The sequence below is a fragment of the Grammomys surdaster genome, unplaced genomic scaffold, assembly GCF_004785775.1.
Source record: "Grammomys surdaster isolate TR1022 unplaced genomic scaffold, NIH_TR_1.0 130, whole genome shotgun sequence".
NCBI classification, from domain to species: domain Eukaryota; kingdom Metazoa; phylum Chordata; class Mammalia; order Rodentia; family Muridae; genus Grammomys; species Grammomys surdaster.
Genome location: NW_021604588.1, coordinates 5,178,054 through 5,196,601, shown reverse-complemented (window position 1 = coordinate 5,196,601; position 18,548 = coordinate 5,178,054). Strand labels below are relative to the sequence as shown.

Sequence of the window (18,548 nt, the reverse complement as noted above, 5' to 3'; positions counted from 1 at the left end):
ATGCCTAAAGAGGATGCACTTGCAAAAATTGGTTGCAACTTAAAGAAGGAAGCAGCAAGTGTTCTGCTATGGCCTAGGCTTCTTATCTAAATTGTCCCTGCATGAATACTCCTTCCCAGGAGGCCCTCCTGGAACCCCAGAGGGGTAGGAAGTGTAAAGATCATATGATCCTAGAAGAGTCAGTTGCATCTCTGGTGAATATATTGGCTGCCTGGAGAGTAGGGCTACAGGTACTCTGGGGCTGCAATCATTAGAATAGCAGTGGGTTTGCAGGTAGTGGAGACAGAGGTTACAGATCATATACATGGCAGTTATTTTCCTCTTCCTATTAGAATCTAGCTTCTCACCAAAAGGAAGAACTGCAGGTAATTTGAGAGTAAATCTGTAGCCATCCAGAATTTTCACTCACTTTACTCGAGGAGCAGCTAGGCTCTAATATTAAACAATTTCTTTTACCATGGAATTAAAATTCCTCTCCTATTTTGCCCACCCGTTGTCCTCTGTGTGTGGTGCTGACTTCACTCTCGGAGAACTGGTCTTTTTTAAACCAAACAATGTTATTGTTACTGAATGTGTTGGCAAAATCCTCTGCTGTTCAGTTCACTTAATTCCAAATACTTGCCATGTGCTATGTTGTTACTCACTTCTCTAATGAAATATAGGAACAGTCATTGGTTCATTCAACTAACATGTTTATCATGTTTCAAGTTTCTCCACTTGATATTGTTAAATTATAAAGGTGACATGCACGTATAAGGGAATAATTATAAAGATATACGTGGGACATCCAGTCATTTCTCCCTGCTTGGTTCTTTAATAGAGTGAACTCTATTCTCCCACTTTGTTTTCAGATTGCACTGGGACAGAAGGACCAGAAATGACCAGAGGGTCCTCTGGTATTTCCTTACTTTGGGAAGAAGCCCAGACCTTTGGACCCCATGTGGATCAGTCTTTGCATGTGAGCTGCCATCAGGGAGTGGGCAGGCACAACTTTGGGCAAAGAAGTTCCATATGGCTGAAGGAGATTCCTGGGTCACCTTTTCCAGTAACTGTTGGGGGTAGTGTTCAGCTGGGTGGTGTCTCACAGTACCAGCAATGTATACCCTCCCTCCTTCTTGCTCATTTAAGTCTAATTATGCAGATACCACAGGTATACAGAGTGGTTTTGTTTGTAGCCATTCTAAAATTCTATTTAGCTTGCTTTGACTTAGCATCAACCATCATTGTTCCCTTGCCCCAATTTATTTGTGCATCCATATAAACTTGTAACAGAATATATGTTAAGGAAATTTCAGGGCAGTCTCCTTCCTTTTCTATGACTTGGCTCTCTTATTTCCTCTTCCCTGAACCATGTATCTTCAATCTCCACATCGGCTGCATATCCTTATAGACGTTCATTCAGAGTATACCTACACAGGGCGTATAGGAATGTGGGTGTGTGAGATGATTTACTTTTGTGGTCACTGGTGGAGCCTGTGAGACATGTGAAACACGAAGAGCCAGAAACAGACTCTGTTGTCAAGTTCTCCCCTGTGGCACCAAGCAGTTATAGCACAGTAAGGCAATTTCCTTTTGGAGCCATGCACCAAATGCAGGGTGAGTTCATCTAGAAGGTTAGAACTAATGCATTGAGCACTGTGAGTCTAGTACAGTGCTGCTTTCCATTTAGCCAGTTTTTAAAGCAAGTTTTAAGCTGTGGGCTGAGAAAGAGTCAAATTGCATTTGAGCTAAAATGTGCCAGTTTTCCTGCAGTCATAACCACATTTTCTCTGTCAGAATGTAGCTTATCATAAACCCAACCCACCAACTCTGTGATTTAACACGTATTAGCTCATGAATCGGTCCAATTAATTTGATTAACCAGTTGTACAGCTCTGCGTTATCACACACCAGCCTCATCTTAGGGGAATTTTTCATATAGCTGGAGAGAAGGAGACGTATTGTTGTGACAGGAAATGAAGAGGGCACATCATAAGAGAGGCACATAGACCAGTAGTAAGTCCCAGAGGCTTAGCTGAAGTACATATCACATCTGGGTTCATGTTGTCAAATGCTTTCAACCTCACCAGTTCTAGAGGGCCCAGAGGTGAGGGCACCAAATACATAATCAATGGTCCAAAGGAAGGGCACCTTACTGGGCAACATCAGAGAACCAGTATGTATGGGTTTTTTGTTTCTGTTTGGTTTTTTTGTTTTGTTTTGTTTGCATCTGTTCACTCTTGTTGTTCACCTGTATACTCTCTGATGCCCAGCAGTTTTTAAGGTCAACTTGTAACACTTCATCTTTGAGGGAAAAAAATATCTAAGGAATATGTTCAGAAAATGTTCAGAATATATTCCTTCCTCATCAAATGCTGACCTTCTTGTACTAAAAATGAGTTCAGCTACTCAAGGGGCTTGGATCAGTCTTTGTAATATGGGCTCCCTGTTTCTGACTGACCAGGCAGAATCTAAGCATCTACACGGTACAGAGAGCACTGCCCAAGAGACCACGTTGACTTCAATCATAGACTGTCTCAAAGTCTGGAGCGTGTCTCCCCTGTGGCTTAGGTAAAACATAGGCAGAAGAAAGGCACCTGCCAGGCCAGGCACAGCAGTCAAACACAGATCAGGTTTCAGATTTCATAGCAATGGTTCATGTTGGTATTCCATATAAACTTCGAACTTGACTGGCATGGATTTATGTCCTGCTAACAGCTGTTGACATTCCAGTAATGGCCATTGATTCTAAGTATGCTGACCAGCTCTAGAAAAAATCACCTGGCATCTGAAAGCATAATCAATTCTTTTCTCTCTCTCTCTCAAATTTTCCAGCAGGTAGTTGCTGAACAATGGACCAGATTGTGAATGATCAACAAATCATGCTAAGTCATCAGCACAACAAAATAGAATCTCAGGCAGCTATTGGTGATCTGACTCATAGTCTCTCTGTCTCCCAAAGTTTCCTACCTGAAGGGATCTTGAATGCCTACTAATTTAGACACCTACTTTAAGACAGAAATGTAAATATTTCTTGGGAGGAATTCTCTGGCCAACTGGTATTGGCAAAACTGTGATTCAGTGTGCAGGATGTGGAAGTTTATGAATTCTCCACTTTTTACCTACTTATATGCAAAAATTAGCCCAAAGCCTGTGATTAAAGCAGCCATCATTTGTTGTCTAATAGTTCCTGTGGCACTGTTGAGACTTCAAAATATGGATTATAGGTGTGATCTGCCTCAGGGTCCTCATGAAATTTTGGTGAGTCCAAAGTCACCCGAAGACCCACTAGAAATAGTCTATTTCCAGAATAGGTATTTTTGTAATATTATTCTTCATTGGTTCTCAGTTTATCCCCATGGATTAGTTTACTTTCTTCACAACATGATGATAGTTTACTCTAGAGTGAACAGTCCAAAGTAGAGATTGGTAGTCACAATGTCTTTAGTAACTGCCTTTACCATCATTTCTGTAATATTCTAATATTATATATATAATATATTATATATGCTATATTATATATATTATATTTATATATTATATTTGTATTATTATATATTATATATTGTATATTATGTATATTATATGTAATATATAATACATATATATTATATATATAATATTCTAATATAGACCAATTTAATGTGGGAAAAGCCAGAACAAGAATATAAATACAAGACTACAAAGATCAGCGAGTGAATACCTGAAAGCCAGCCACTACAAATGCTTTTTGCATTGTCCATAATCATGAAGGTATGGAATAAGTGATCTTTTGTTTCTTGAATGGCCCTGGAACAAGAAACGTCAAGCATGGAAAGGGGCTTAAATATTATCCCTCCCTGCCAGACACACACTTATAAAAAAGGAAGGTACTTAAGGCCTGGATGGTTAACCTTGATGGTTAATTTGATAAGTTTTAAAATCACCATGCAAATGCACTTCTGGGGTTGTCTATGAAGGGGGCTCCAAAAAGGGAAGACCCATCTTGAACGTGAATGGCACCACCCCATGGGTTAAGTTCTAGGACTGGAATAAAAGAAGAAATCAAGCACCAGAATTCCTCTTACTCTGATTCCTGACTGCAGATTTAATGTCCCCAGCACTTCACAGCCCCGACCACATACCTACACAGCTATGAGGGATTATACTCCCAAACTGTGAGACAAAATAGACCCTTTCTTCCTTGAGTTGCTTTTGACAGATATTTTGCTACAGGAAATAAAAATAAAAGGAGATTAATGTAGCCTTTACTTACTTCTGTTTTTAATCTGTGACGTGAGCATAGCAATAGTCCCTTGCAATATTTCAGTCAAGATTTACCGTGAATATAAAAGACTTAGCCAGTGTAGAGCATAAGACAGAGTCTCAAACCTTGTCAGTTTTGGTTGCTTCTCATGTGCTTTTCCTCCCTGTTTGTGTGATTACAGCTTTAATACAGTTAAAGTAACCTCACCCATAGTAGGCTGCCCTCCCCTCTCACCCTTCACTCACCCATAGTAGGCTGCCCTCCCCTCTCACCCTTCACCAGGCTGGTTCACCAGCTCTTAGCAGGGAAGAACTCAATATGACGAAGATTTTCTGTTGCTTAATAAAGTGAGAAAGTATGAAAGACACTCCAGTTCTTTCATATCTTAATTAACAATTAATTAAGTGAAGCTATTGTTGTCTGGAATATCTGATAGGCAGGTTTAGTAATTATCATTTATTATTATTACTAATGGAAAATATGACGGAGGGTTCAGGTTTTCCCAGAAACTCAGGTTTAAACAAATGCCTTGGTGAAAAATAAAGTAAACAGGTTGCCTGTCGCACATCATTTTAGTAAAAATATTTTGAAATGCAGTGTCTTGCACTTAGCAGCTTGGCTGGCCAGTCCTCTCTAGCTATGACCTTTATCTAGGCTTAGAAGAAGGGAGATGTGCTACTTTAGAGTCACAGGGTCCCTCTAGGAAAGCACAAAGCTAGATTTTGATGAATCTGCTGACAGTGTTTCATTAACCCATCCTAGGAGAGGGCATTCCTTTAAGAGCTGAGCTCCAAAAAGCAGAGGTGCTTTGCTATAGAAATGGCTGTGGTTCCTGGTGGTCCCATCTGGGAGGAGTATGAAGCCTTCAGTTGAGAGCAGTGACTAGATACCTTTATGCTCCCCTAGGAGGATGGCAGTTGTGTGGAAAGTTGGGGTTCTGGCCTCCTCTGTATTCTGAGCATATACAGTGAGGTCTTTGCAGATGTTAACAGTAACTAGACAAGCCAAAGGAAGCTTCTTGTTTTGCAAATTGACCTAGGATCACTGAACATATGCAAAACTACCTTCCTGCCCCAGAGGAAGGCTGGCTGAGGCTTGTCATAGAAAAATCACATTGGGTGGAATAAAACACTGTCCTTAGCCACACATGACAGCATTGGTATAAATTGCCTTGTTATCATTATTCTAAGTGGGTTGTTTGGATGAGTCTTCACTATGCTACAGGCATCAAGAACTTGATCTGAATATCTGGCAGGATTGAAGTAGAGTCTGTTGTTTTCTTCCTTTCATCAAGTGGGCAGTTTCCATTATTTACAATTCACAGTTCAGACTTGAGGGAATTTATCAGATCTAACAGGAGACTTGAGATCAATAGGACAGTATAGACTGTACTAGTGGGGCTGGAATTCATTGAGCCATCTGAGCACCCAGGGCAACAGTGCTGAGTTGTCAAGGGCAGAACCACTTCTCCTTTGGGACTTCCAGTGACTCTGACCATGGGTGGTGGAGCTGGATCATCATCTCTTGTGATCTGACATCCCTCTGTGTACAGCTGTCATACAATGGTCCTCAGTGGAGTAGACTCAGTGTATGGAAAGATGGTGTAGAGATGAGTCCATGAGCCTAACTAACCATTGTTAGCTGTAGCTTTTGGATGATGTTTTAATTTTTTTCCCTTTGTTTCCCCCTTAAGCCAGATTTCTTAAGCTTTATATATATATATATTTTTTTTTTGCTTTAGTAAGGATGAAATAAATATTGCTTAAAATGTTTAGAAATCATGATTATGACCTGTTTTTTATCAAGCCAGACAGCAATAGGTCTTAGCTCAGAAAAAGCTACAACTTTATTTTTACCAATTTCTGGGGGAAATTTAGTAGCATCTCTAATTTTGAATTAGGCGACAAGTCACAGTGTTATTAACAATAGCTGTAATGTTGTCACCCATAGAAATTGAAGATTTTTTTATATCTCATTATAGTTGTAGATATGTTGAAATATTGTTTAAGCTTATTACTACTTCAAAATTATAGCAGTTATTAGGCTTGCCAGTAGATCTTGTTATTTACTATGTTAATAAAGAAACACATATATTACTATACCACAAATTTGGTTTTTCAGCGGTTTGAGAACTATATTTTAATAAAAATGCAATTTCCTCTGCAATCATATATATATATATATGTATATATATGTGTGTGTGTGTGTGTGTGTGTGTGTGTGTGTGTGTGTGTGTTCTTTCTTACTCTTTCTAAAAGGAGACTCATAGATTCACCAGGTGCCAACTAAGTGAGTTCCCAGTATAAAAATGGTTAAGAGCTCCTGGCTTAGGAGGGGAGAGAGGGAACTGTTTTTGTTGATGCTGCCATGGTCGAGGCCATGGCTTTCTGTGCATTGTCCTGCTGAACTGCCATTAAGAGACTGTAAGAATGCTACCCTTATTAGTCACTGTTATTCTGAATATGTCTCCCAAAAGCTCTGGTGCTAGAAACCTGGTCCCCAAATTCATGTTAGTAATATTGGATTTTGGGGAGAGTACTCAGGATCAGATGAGATCGCAAGTATAGGATTCTTGTGACAGTATTGATGACTTCATACGAAGAGGAAGATTCAACTGCACATGCTCTTTGTTTTCATGATACCTTCTACCATGTTATGATGAAGGTCAACCAGATGCTAGCACTGTGGTAGAATGCCCTGCCTTTAGGACAATGAGCTAAATAAATTACCCAGACTCTGGCATGTTATTATAGCAACAGAAAATTAGTTAAGATAGCCCCATTTTTCTAATAAAAAAAATGAGAAACAAAAAATTAAAGTAGGTTTTTTCAAGGTTATTTAGCTGCAAAGGTGCAGAACTAGGTTAAGAGCTCAGGCAGGAAGAAGTCCAAATGACTCCTCTGTCCTTCTTGCAGATGAGTCAATATTTAATGTACTAATTCATGTGTTTCTATGTAGCCATTACCTGGAAGTCTGATGGGGTGTGCTTGAGCTTGTCAGCTACAGTACAAACACTTCGAGGGCAGGGTCGAGGGAGGATTTTTCTTTCTTTCTTAGCTTATTACTCCAAAGATCCAAAATAGTGGAATTAAATAACTTTGTCCTGAGCTTTAAAGTGAGTAGCAAATACCATAGAACTGTGATCTCTCAAAGCACTTCTGTCCTTTAACTCACATTGAGAATCTTGTGTGTTGGCCAACTAGGCTGTACGTATAAAGGGAATCCCCTCCTATGCAGAATTCCCCACTTCTCTTTCCATTCTCCTCTCTGCTTACAGATTCTCTGAATCTGAAGGATGCAGAATGTTCCAGGGGCTGAAACCTGACAGAGACAAATCTTTCATTACTAGAAGCTTCCAGTGCACAGTTGTTAAAGTGATCACCAAATCTGGATTACTATACTGGAAGAGAACCCCTTGGAGAGTATTTAACTGGAGCCTAATTGCATTTGCTATCCATCAATCACCAGGGCAATTTCCTGTCGAAGACACATGCTTCTCTGTGAGAAAGTCCATAAAAGGAACTCCAGAGAGGAAAAGGAGACCTACCCCAGTATAGGTCCTCTCTTGCCATATGTAGACCCAGGGGGATGAGACTTTTTTTTTTCTTTAGGCTCTAGAAGTGCACCTTGCTTACCCAGTGTTGGCTGCCAAATATGTGACCTCAGGTGGGAGACATACTGTTTCTGATGGTGGCTATCTGGCTCACCTCAAAGATAGCAAATTTTTTGTCTTGAGAGACCCAACTAAAGGAGAAACTGGATGGTGGGTCCAGGAATCCTCTCTTCTCAGAACAAGTCCAATTTAATTTTCTGGATACTTTCATCTCCCTTGGATCTGCAATTAAGGGGGGGTTCAACTGCTAGAATGATAAACAATAAATGTCCCAAGCATTTGGTGAAGAACTCTCCATAGGGTCCTATAGGATGATGAGCCAAACCCCTTGCTGCTTCTCCATCAATCAACATGAGGTGTGGAGGAAAGAGAAAAGAACTTGAAGAACAAACAAAGAGTAGTGGGTTCCTCTCCCTCACTAGGGTCTACCAAGGATCAGACAATTGCCTGTTTCCACAGGCTGTGAGCTAGAAGCGAACAGGTGGAGTAGGCAGGAAGGGAATTCAACCAAGAATACCCCCTGGAGACACTACTGACCTTTTAAGTAGGATATTTCTCTCTTGTGTGAGACTCATGAAGGTCATAGTTTCGAGAGGTTTCATAGTTTAAAAATTTGAGCTGAGAGGTGGACAGATGGCTCAGTGGTTAAAAAGGGCTTGACGATCTTCCAGAGGACCCAAGCTTAGTTCTCAGTACCCATCCATACATCAGATCAAACCCGCTTGTAACTCCACTTCCAGGGAATCCAACAACTTATTCTGGTCTCTACGGGCACCAGGCCCATGGAGGCATACAGGCAAATTATTCAAAAACATAAAAAATATATTTAAGAAATCTGAGCTAAGGCAAATTTGGGGAGGGAAGGAGTATGGTATACACAAGCATCCTAGGAAGGTGAATTTAAGACCTGAACAATGAAAAGAATGCCTACTGAACCGTGACCAGCTCTGAGACATCTGCTCAGATAGTGTTCTTATTGGAAATTGCAAGAAGAGACACAGGATTAAAACTGAGTGTGTAGCCAACTGTGGTATGATTCACACACCATTGTCCTTTAGACTTCAAAAGCTGAAGTAGAGTCTCAGTCTTGACAGGACCTGTGTTCAGGTCAGAGAGACTCCTGTGTATGTGAGGAGATTGAAGGTGTTTTTCCCGTAACCTGTAAATGTGGAAGTGAAGTTGCTTGAAGTTGAAGTATGAGGGGATGGTTGGTTAGCAGGAGGAGGCTACCAGAAATGAGACTTTATTTGCTTGAGTCAGTATCTGATTTTACAAATAAATAAATAAATAAATAAATAAATAAATAAATAAATGTGACTTCTTAAGTTCTGGTATGATCCATGGCTCATGGTATCAACAGGCTCTGTGTTTTAGAGTGTGCACTACTGCCATTTCCACTGGAGCCTCTCTTGATCTTCCCTGGCCTCCATCCACCCTTTGCATCATGCTTCTTGCCAAACGGAGCATCCATACATACACGTTCCCAAGTATTCCCCACCCTGAGAGGTTAAGCCCACCTCTGGTTAATTCAGCTCCTCTTGTGTCCCACAGCATGATAACTAATATTCCAGATGTTGTTTAATGTGCAAGAATATGAAACGAAGGCTTGGAAACATCACCAAGCCCTGAGGTTTCAGACATGAGGCAGTTGCTCAGCAGTGGGTTTTCTAGACATGTCTTTTTGTACTTGGAACAGTTTCACACTCTGGCACTGATGCTTAAATTGACATTTCAGGTTTAGATCCTTGAAGGCATCGAGAGATTTTCTATCCTCATCTTTTTAGCTAGGGCCTGATGTTGAGAACTGCAGAAAGTTGAGAAAGAGCTGGAAAACGTTCTGAAGCCATCTACTTGGCATTCACATTGCAAGCCTTGACTCCCACTCTTCACCAGGAAATGGAAAGTGAGAACAAAGTAAACCAAAACAAACAAGAAAGCAACAAAAATACCTCTGCATTGACCACTTAATACCTGAAAGAACTAAATTGCTGGAAAGACTGAGATGAATGACAAGACACTCCTGCTTTAGATGGAGAATGTCATAGGTCATTGAAGAAGACATGGCCCTGTGAACATATGAATATTTCCACATGACTTCTGCACCAAGGATTTAACAGAGATACAAACAGAATTTCCCAGAAATCTAAGCATGAAGTCCGAGGAGGCTGCTGGGATATAGCTCAGAAATGGGCAAGAGCCATTCAGACCTAGGGAATGGGACCTGCAAGTTCCTGAAAATGCCCTTGGAAGGCAGTTAGACTAGCCACTGATAGCAACCTCACAGAGCCTTCTGAGATGTTTCCGAACCAAGGAAGAATATTCTGAAGCCAACTGATAACTTATAAAGCAATATTGGAGTCTTCACAAAGCCAATGGATCCCCTGCTTTTCACACTCACTTTCTAACATCTATATTTTTGTGTTGCTGTCATTCCCAGGGTATTTTTGTGTCTTTTAAACCAAATCTTGTCATTGACCATACAGTGTGACTCTATCTTGTCTATTATCTTATAGGACACCAAGACAGGAGAGCAATTTAAGGTCTAACTGACATAGGCAGTAAGGGACTAGTAGGAGCACGGCGACGACGCCAAAGCAGAGAAAGACAGCCCGCTAAGTCTCGCTCACACTTCGTTTGCTGTTCTCAAAAAAAGAGGCTCCAGCTGGCAAATCTGACCTTGGTGTAGAGTGGAGAGGGAGTTGACGCTGTGTTGGGTTTTTGGGTTTTTGCTTTTGTGGTCAGAACACTTACTGCTGGGGTGATTCCATCATCAGGTAGCCTTTCCCTGATGAATCTGGCAATGCTGCTCTGATAACAGAAGCCTTCCCTAACCTTTTGCATTCAGTTATCAGGCTGTGGAGTCGGACAAGAATCTCAGGTGGGCTGCCCCTTCCCTGAAGCACAGGTAGCCCTCTACAGGCCTATTCCTCCCCACCCCTAGACACAAAATCAATCACCAACAGAACTTGCTAGACTCAGTTGTCACTGGTCCTCTGTGGAAACTAGATGTAGTTCCTGAATCTGGAGATTGTGGGAGGGAAGAAAAAAACTTCAACTGATCAGGATCCTGTTAAGAAAGATACTCAGTTAACTCCAGGAAGCTGACAGCCAGCTGAGGAAAGGGCCTAGATCTGCACGCCATCAGGGTTACAGCCCCATCCCACTTATGGACACCCTGGCCTACATCTGGGTGCTTAAATGTCTTTGAAAGCAAACAACTATGCCGCAGACCCAAGAGAAAGAGAGAGAGCATGCGCACAGAGGACACCTGCCTGCTACACACCCCATCTTCCCCTTCACACAGTCCACAGCGCCAGCTTTAGAACTAGCCCACTAGGCTTCTGGGACAGGTACTGCTTCCTTTTCTCCTGGGTCCTGCCACCACTTTCAGCCCAAATTCTAGCCCATTGTCCATGCTGCTACAACCAGGGATTTCTAAAGCAAAGCTTCTCAGGTTACCTCTCTTCTTAAACATCTCATTGTATAAGGTGTACCCACAGTCTGTTACATCTGGGCCCTTTGCGCTCTTCCCCTCCCCTCATCCTGCCCATTCGCCCTTGTCCCTGCTCTGCACTCCACCTGCCCTGATCACATGCATACGCCCAACCTCACCTCATGCTTTCTCTCTCTCTCTCTCTCTCTCTCTCTCTCTCTCTCTCTCTGCATCTGTTGTTCCATCTGCCTAGAAATACCTGCCTAGTGGGTATTTCCCCTCCTCGTGGAAGAGTCTGCCAGTCTAGTGATGGGTTAGATGCCATCCTTTCTACCCTCCCACCTTACCTTGTAAGTTCTCATAGATCACCCTTTCCAAAGTATGCTGCCATTGCTCAATATAAACTAGCATATTCTAGCTCCCGGCTCTGTGCTTGCCAGGCAGAAGAGGGTCAGTAAATATCAAACTAGAACATAAACCCTCAGGGTTCCCACGAGGCCTTCACCCCTACAGCTTTGAGAACTCAATTCATGGCGCCAAGGAGAGAAAAAAATATATGTCCACATTAAATACTGCTGTGTGCTGCTAGAAAGTGTGTGCCAAGGAAAAGCAAATAAGTGATTATGTGACGGCAGGCAAGTATTTCACTAAGAATCCTATCCAAATAAAATAACAGGAAAAGTGCCTTTCAGTACTGATTAACCACAGCTGAGAATTAAAGATCATTTGTAACAAATCATTACAGTCAACTGATTAAAAATGAATGAGTTTGTGCAGAGAACCATTACTGAATGTAGGGCTTTAAAAAAAAAAAAAAGAGGCAGTTGAAGCACATTAACTTGAGCCTCTTTAACCTGTGTGTATTGCAAGAGGCCCATTTACTGACGCATAATGCAGAGACAGAGCATGAATCAGGTTCAAATTCCGCTTGGGGTCCAAATTCCATGCCTGGCACCGTGAGATGAACATAGTCTCTCTCTGAGCGTCTGTATTTGCCTGAGAAGATGGGAATAACAGTGGCTGACCTTTGACCTCTATTGGTCCACAGAAATGGTAAGATTGAGTTTAAATTTACCAAAAATAAGACTGTGATTGAGTTGATGGAAAGCTGAAGATGATTTAAGAACTATAGAAATGATCCCTCAAAAGTCTAGACTTCTAAAGGTGATTTACAAACTGTGTGGAACACAGGAAAGCTGCCCCTAGCCCTGGAGTAAGAGTGAGACAACTGAGGTGTGGTGTGGAGCTCAGCTTGTTAGGCAGGCCACCATAGTTAAGAGGACTCCTAGGCACTAAGAGCGTAGTAAGTCACTCCTTTGTACCAATTGTTAGGCTAATGAAAAAGAAGATAGAGGTAGAGGTAGAGGTAGAGGTAGAGGTAGAGGTAGAGGTAGAGAGAGAGAGAGAGAGAGAGAGAGAGAAAGGGATAGGGATAGGGATAGGGATAGAGATAGATAGATAGATAGATAGATAGATAGATAGAACAAAAAAAGAAGAGATTTTCTTCACTTTCAACTTAGGCTGTTCCTTTTCCAGTCCTTCTCTTCACAGATGCCTCACTTTGCTGGCAGTATTCCTGTGAACTGACTGGAGATATAGAGGTGGCCATGCATGGGTGGATACAAAGAATCCAGTCGGACTCCTGTGGCCAGTCCCCCACATCTGATCTCTTACCTGTCTGAGGAAACTCTCTAGTCTGAGTGACTGGTAGGAAGTGTATTCTTCCTGTTTTAGAAAATGGATGAATAAGGTCCTGAGGTTTCAAACCCCTCTGTCCTTTAGCCACTGGGCAGAGTCACAATAGAGGATGAAGGCAGCCTGTACTCCATCTCTTCTGCACCTATCCCTCCCAGCCATGAAATCAACACAGTCGCTTTCCATTTCCTGATTAGATAAAAGCAATGATGAGCAATTTCTTCATAATTACAAACGCCTTTGATAAGATGTCTTATTTGCATTAAAACACATCTACATGGCATTGATTCAAACACTTCTCTTATCAAATAATCATATGCATTACCCAGGGTCCTGGACTTAGAAATAGCCCCTGCTTGGGTTATTGTTTTGATTTTGCTTATTTTGAACTTTTTACTAATGTATACTTGGGCTCTCCATAATTTCATTTTGCACCTAGACTTGTAAAGTTAACTATTGGTCCTGATAGAGATAGAAAGGAAAAGAAGCCAAGAAAAACTAAAATGGAGTCTGAGAGAATGGCAGATGGAGCAAACTCCAGGAAAGAGTCAGAAAAAGGCTTGAGGTGACCAGTGAGGGGTCATTCAGGAAAGCCAGAGGGCAGAGAATGTGGCCTCTGAGGAGCCCTTTAAGCTGAGAAACAGGTTCTAGGAAAGGAAGGCTTGCTAAGGAATCCATGGAGGCTAGACCTGTCAGATTCAGAACATCAGAGCTGCACAGTGCTTTGGATATGAAAGCAGGATTTTCTTCTAATATAAGTCCAGAGCCAGCCAGTAGCCAGGGGAAAAAAAAGTAACAACTAACAAATCTGACCATTGTGTTAATGAAATAGACTGCATTATGTCATGCATTTGTTTATTCCTTCCCTCAACAAACATTGACTATCTAATGTGTACATTCTGTGTTAAATCGTGGGCAATTTAAAGAAGCCTAATGAATCATCAGTCTTTGCTCTGGGGTACTCATAATCTATATGAGGGAGAGGCACATTAGTAATGATGTAATATGGTTGCTGTCATACATTGTGGAATGGGGATAAGACTGGGGAAGGTTTTATAAAAGATGCCTCCACTGGCTCTTGAATGAACAGGAGGAGTTCACTAAGTAAAAAAAAAAAAAAAAGAGACTGAAACTCATTCACCAAGTAGACAATAAAAAGAGACGAGTGTAAGCAAATGCATAGGAATGAGAAACATCATGGCTTATTTTGACAGCAATGAAAAGTCCATGCAGATGACTAGCAGAAAAAAGTGATGCAAAGTCAAATGGGATCTGGAGGCAAAGAACCTGGAGTATCACTATATGGAGCCCGAGTCTCACTGCAGGCAAATAGGAGAGCCTTTATGGTTTCCATGGTAAAGAAGAGTCAAGATCAAATGGGGTATTAATCTTTTGCTGCAACAAAGATGAACTTTAATGATGAATAACTAAAATATGCTGGACAGTTGGAAAAGAACTAATTACTAAAATTCAAGCAAGGGTTAGTGCTACAATCTGGAACAAAAATGATCTTCAAAGGTGTGTGTATGTATGTGTGTTTGTTAAAGCTTGCATCCTATCTTATTGCTACTGGTAGGTCGTAGAAACCTTAAGAGGTAGAGCCAGGTTGAAGTCTTTAGGTTTCTGGGAACATGCCTACCAAGGATATTTGAGGTCCCCTGTTTCTTCCTTGCTATTTTTCACTTCCCTGAGGTGAGTGGTTTTGTTTCCCCATGTCTGCTTAGACCATGATGCTATACAAGTCAATAGCAATAGAACCAGCTGGTCACTGACTACAACCTCCAAGACTATGAGCCAAAATAACCCTTTTAAATCCATAAGTTGATTGTCTTAGATACACTTTATAGTGATAGGAAAACAACTAACCAATAGTATACTGGCAGGTTTTGTGTACCAACTTGACACAAGCTAGTGTCATTAGAAACGAAGGTGCCTCAGTTGAGGAAATGCCTCTCTGAGATCCAGCTGTGATGCATTTTCTCAATTAGAAATCCATGGGGGGAGAACCCAGCCCACTGTGTGTAGTGCCATCCCAGAGCATGTGGTCCTGGGTTCTCTAAGAAAGCAGGCTGAGCAAGTCAATAAGCAGCACCCCTCCATGGTCTTAGCATCAGCTCCTGCCTCCAGGATCCTGCCCCATTAGAGTTCCTGGGCTGACTTTCTTTGCTGCTGAACATCAATGTGGAAGCATAAGTTGAATAAACCCTCTTCCCCCCCTATGGTGACTATTGAAGTTAGACTAAAGGGCTACAAGCCTATGGGGGCCAGGGAGGAGAATGTGGTGGTTTGAATAGCTATGGTCCCCATTGATTCATGTGTTTGAATGTTTGGCTCATAATGAGTGGCACTGTTAGAAGGTGTGGCCTTGTGTCACTATAGGAATCAGCTTTAAGGTCTCCTATGCTCAAGCTTTGCCCAGTGTGACACACAGTCTCTTTCTGCTGCCTATGGACCATGATGTAGAACTCTCAGCTCTTTGTTTAGCACCACATCTGCCTGCAGGCTACTATGTTTACTGCTAGGACAATAGTGGACTAAACCTCTGAAACTGTAAGCCATCCCCAATTCAACGTTATTTCTTTATAAGAGTTTCTGTGGTCATGGTGTCTCTTCTTCACAGTGAAACCCTAATAAGACAAATAGTGAGAGTAGGAAGAGGCTAGAGGTTTGCATTAAAGGTAGAATGAACTGAGTTGACACATTGAAAGGGATGAGGTGAAGAACAATTCTTATGTCTCTGATATAGACATTTGGGTTGACAATGTTTTCATCAACTATGAAGGAAAATAAATGAATAGGAAGGCCAGAATATAGATTATATTTTGAACATATGAATTTTAGGGGAACTGATAAATATGTGTAGTGGTAGTCTGCTATAGAGAGTTGAAGTTATAGGATTATAGGATCTTATAAACATTTAAGTCCCATGTAGGATTACCGAAAAGGCATATTTAAAAGGCATGAAGCTTGGGAGGGCACATCATTTAGGAAGTATTAAATAGATGAAACTTGATGACCCAGTGATAGAAGCTAAGAGTAAAAGATTAGAGAGGTAGAAGGAAATCCATGTGGTGGTGTTATTTGCTCCTATCATTTCCTGTCCTTCCTGGATGATTATTGCATGTCTCTGTTCAATGAAAGTGGAGGAATGTATTTCTTTGATCACTTGATGTCAGGCCTGGGTCACATAACCTGGTGTGCCCTTTGCTATATAAGCAAATGGAATGTCTACTATAGTCAAGTAGAATCATTCAGGGCTACTGTATAATCTCTTCTCTTTTTTTCATCTATGATTACCAAATAGAGAGAAAAAAGAGGAACAGAGCTATATCTAGCTTTCAGCTGATGTGGGAGTTGAGCCTAAAGGAAAACCTTTGTTGTCATAAGCCACTGAGATTTGAGGATTAATGCTTAACATAACAAATGCTGAATGCTACAGCCAGAAAAAAAAATAGTGTCTCAGCAATGAAAGAGATATTTCCAGAAAAAAACAAGTGGCCAATGGGGTCAAAAGTGACAGAGAAGCAATTAGCTTTAGCAATAGGGAGGTCATTGGTGATCTCAGGGAGAACAATTTTAGCGATGTGTTGGAAGCTAAAGCCAGATTACCAGGGATTGAGGCATGAATGAGAGGTGAGGAGGTGGAGATTGTTGTAGAGATTGTTTACATAATGATGCTGATACTGGAGAGAAGAAAATAGAAAGAAACAGGTTGAAGTATAGATAGCTGAGAAGGACTGTTTTATTCAGGGCGGAAGGCATTTGAAACTGTAGATTGATGAAAAAGATTATATGAAGATAGAAAGAGCAACGTTGTAAATATTGAGGTCGTTTGACTAAAAATACTTCTCTCTGATTCCTTCACAATATTAAAAACAATATCCAGTTTATATAGTTTTGTATGCTCAGCACTGCTCTGATTCTCTTTTGTGCACTAATTTAACCTTCAACACAACTCTGAAGTATTGGCATTAGGATTTCCATTTTATATATGAGTACACTGAGACCAGAGTGTGTTTGATTAACTCACCTGTGGCCACAAGGCTAATAAGTAACAGAGTCCTGATTTTCGTAGAGCCAGGATTCAAATACAAGTCATCCAACCTCAGACAGCAGGTCTTCAATATATCATAGCCCTCACAACCACACACATACTAAGAGATTCTGAGTCTGCCCAGGTTCTAAGCCTGCCTGGGAAGATGTTGGAGCAGTAAAGGGTTGGATATATTATTAATGGAGGACATGGCAGGGAAACATTCAAGAATATGCAAGGAGAATTATGTGTCTTGGGTACAGTGGAATTGGAACTGACCAAACAGCCTTCCATTTGTAGTGCCAGTTTGATTTGCTGACGGTCTGTCCTCAGCTTCACTGGAATGTGAGAAATGATGAAAAGAGGAAGAGAAAAGTACAAAGAGGATGCAAGAACCAAAGAATCAAAGTATTGGAAGAGAAAAGGAAGCCACACTAATGTTTCTAATACTCTCATTACTTATGTGTGCCAAGCACTGTTCAGGAGCTCAGGGTTGAGCGAACGAGAGAGAGAGAGAGAGAGAGAGAGAGAGAGAGAGAGACAGAGAGAGAGAGACAGAGAGACAGAGAGACAGAGAGAGACAGAGATGAAGAGACAGAGATGCTCTGTCTTTTCCCAGAGGAGTTCCTCTATACTGCAAAAAAAAATGTTTTGACATCAAGAGAGGTTGTATAGTCTGTGTGACAGGCTAAAGGGAAACAGGACACAGAAAGTCATAACTTTAGAAGTCTAAAGACCTCCCTCTACTATGAGTACATCTGTGTGGGCTCAGGGAAATGAGTCAGTCTCCATAGATGATGTTGACTAGAGTAGAGATAGGGTCATACACTCCAGCAAGTAGGCAGAGGCTCAGCTCCATCCAGAGTCTATTTTATTTCCAAATAATTTTCTTTTGCAGCCCTGGACTTGAATAAACAATCAGTATCACTGTACAGAGTGCCTGCTGCTCTCTTTCCTTTCTTTTGTACTTTGTACTTTGAATTTCGAGCTCTTCTCACTTCTCCATTTAAGAGATAGCACTGTCCAAACAGACCCATGGAAAATATTAGCTGTCTTATGGATAGCAGGATTCCTGGTCTCCAGGGTATTTGCTGCACTCCCAAAGAATTCTCAGCAGAGTATTGGCCCAGGGACACCAGCTACTGCTCCCTCAGGCAGCTCGAACACTAACATCTCTTGCCCTGTGCACTCAGTTGACATTCCTCCAAGTATTGTGCAAGTCTCATTCGGTATCCATTTTATGTGGGCCATACTTGTTCTCCTTAGAGGAATCCATAGATCTGTTGCTCCTCCCTCACAATCTTGAGCCTACCCAATCTTTAATTTTTTCTTAATTAATTAGTAGCTCAATCCAGATTCCTACATGCTCAGGGGAGGAAAAGTCCAACTGAGAATCGGTGGTAAGGAAAGATCTTCAGAGGAAATGAGAGTGAGGCTGATATGTTCAGGATGAGTGGATGCTCTGTGACATTTACATAAAGAAATAAGAAGTCATCTAAGAGGAAGGATGGTGTGTACAAAGACACCAGAGTGCGACTACACAGAGTGA

General features: G+C 41.3%; 1 protein-coding gene across 1 annotated transcript in view; it reads right to left on the bottom strand.

Moving 5' to 3' along the window:
- The window catches only part of Tnr (tenascin R), a 391,833-nt gene that overhangs the window by 188,266 nt on the left and 185,019 nt on the right, over window positions 1–18,548 (bottom strand). The gene's annotated exons all lie outside the window — the stretch shown is intronic.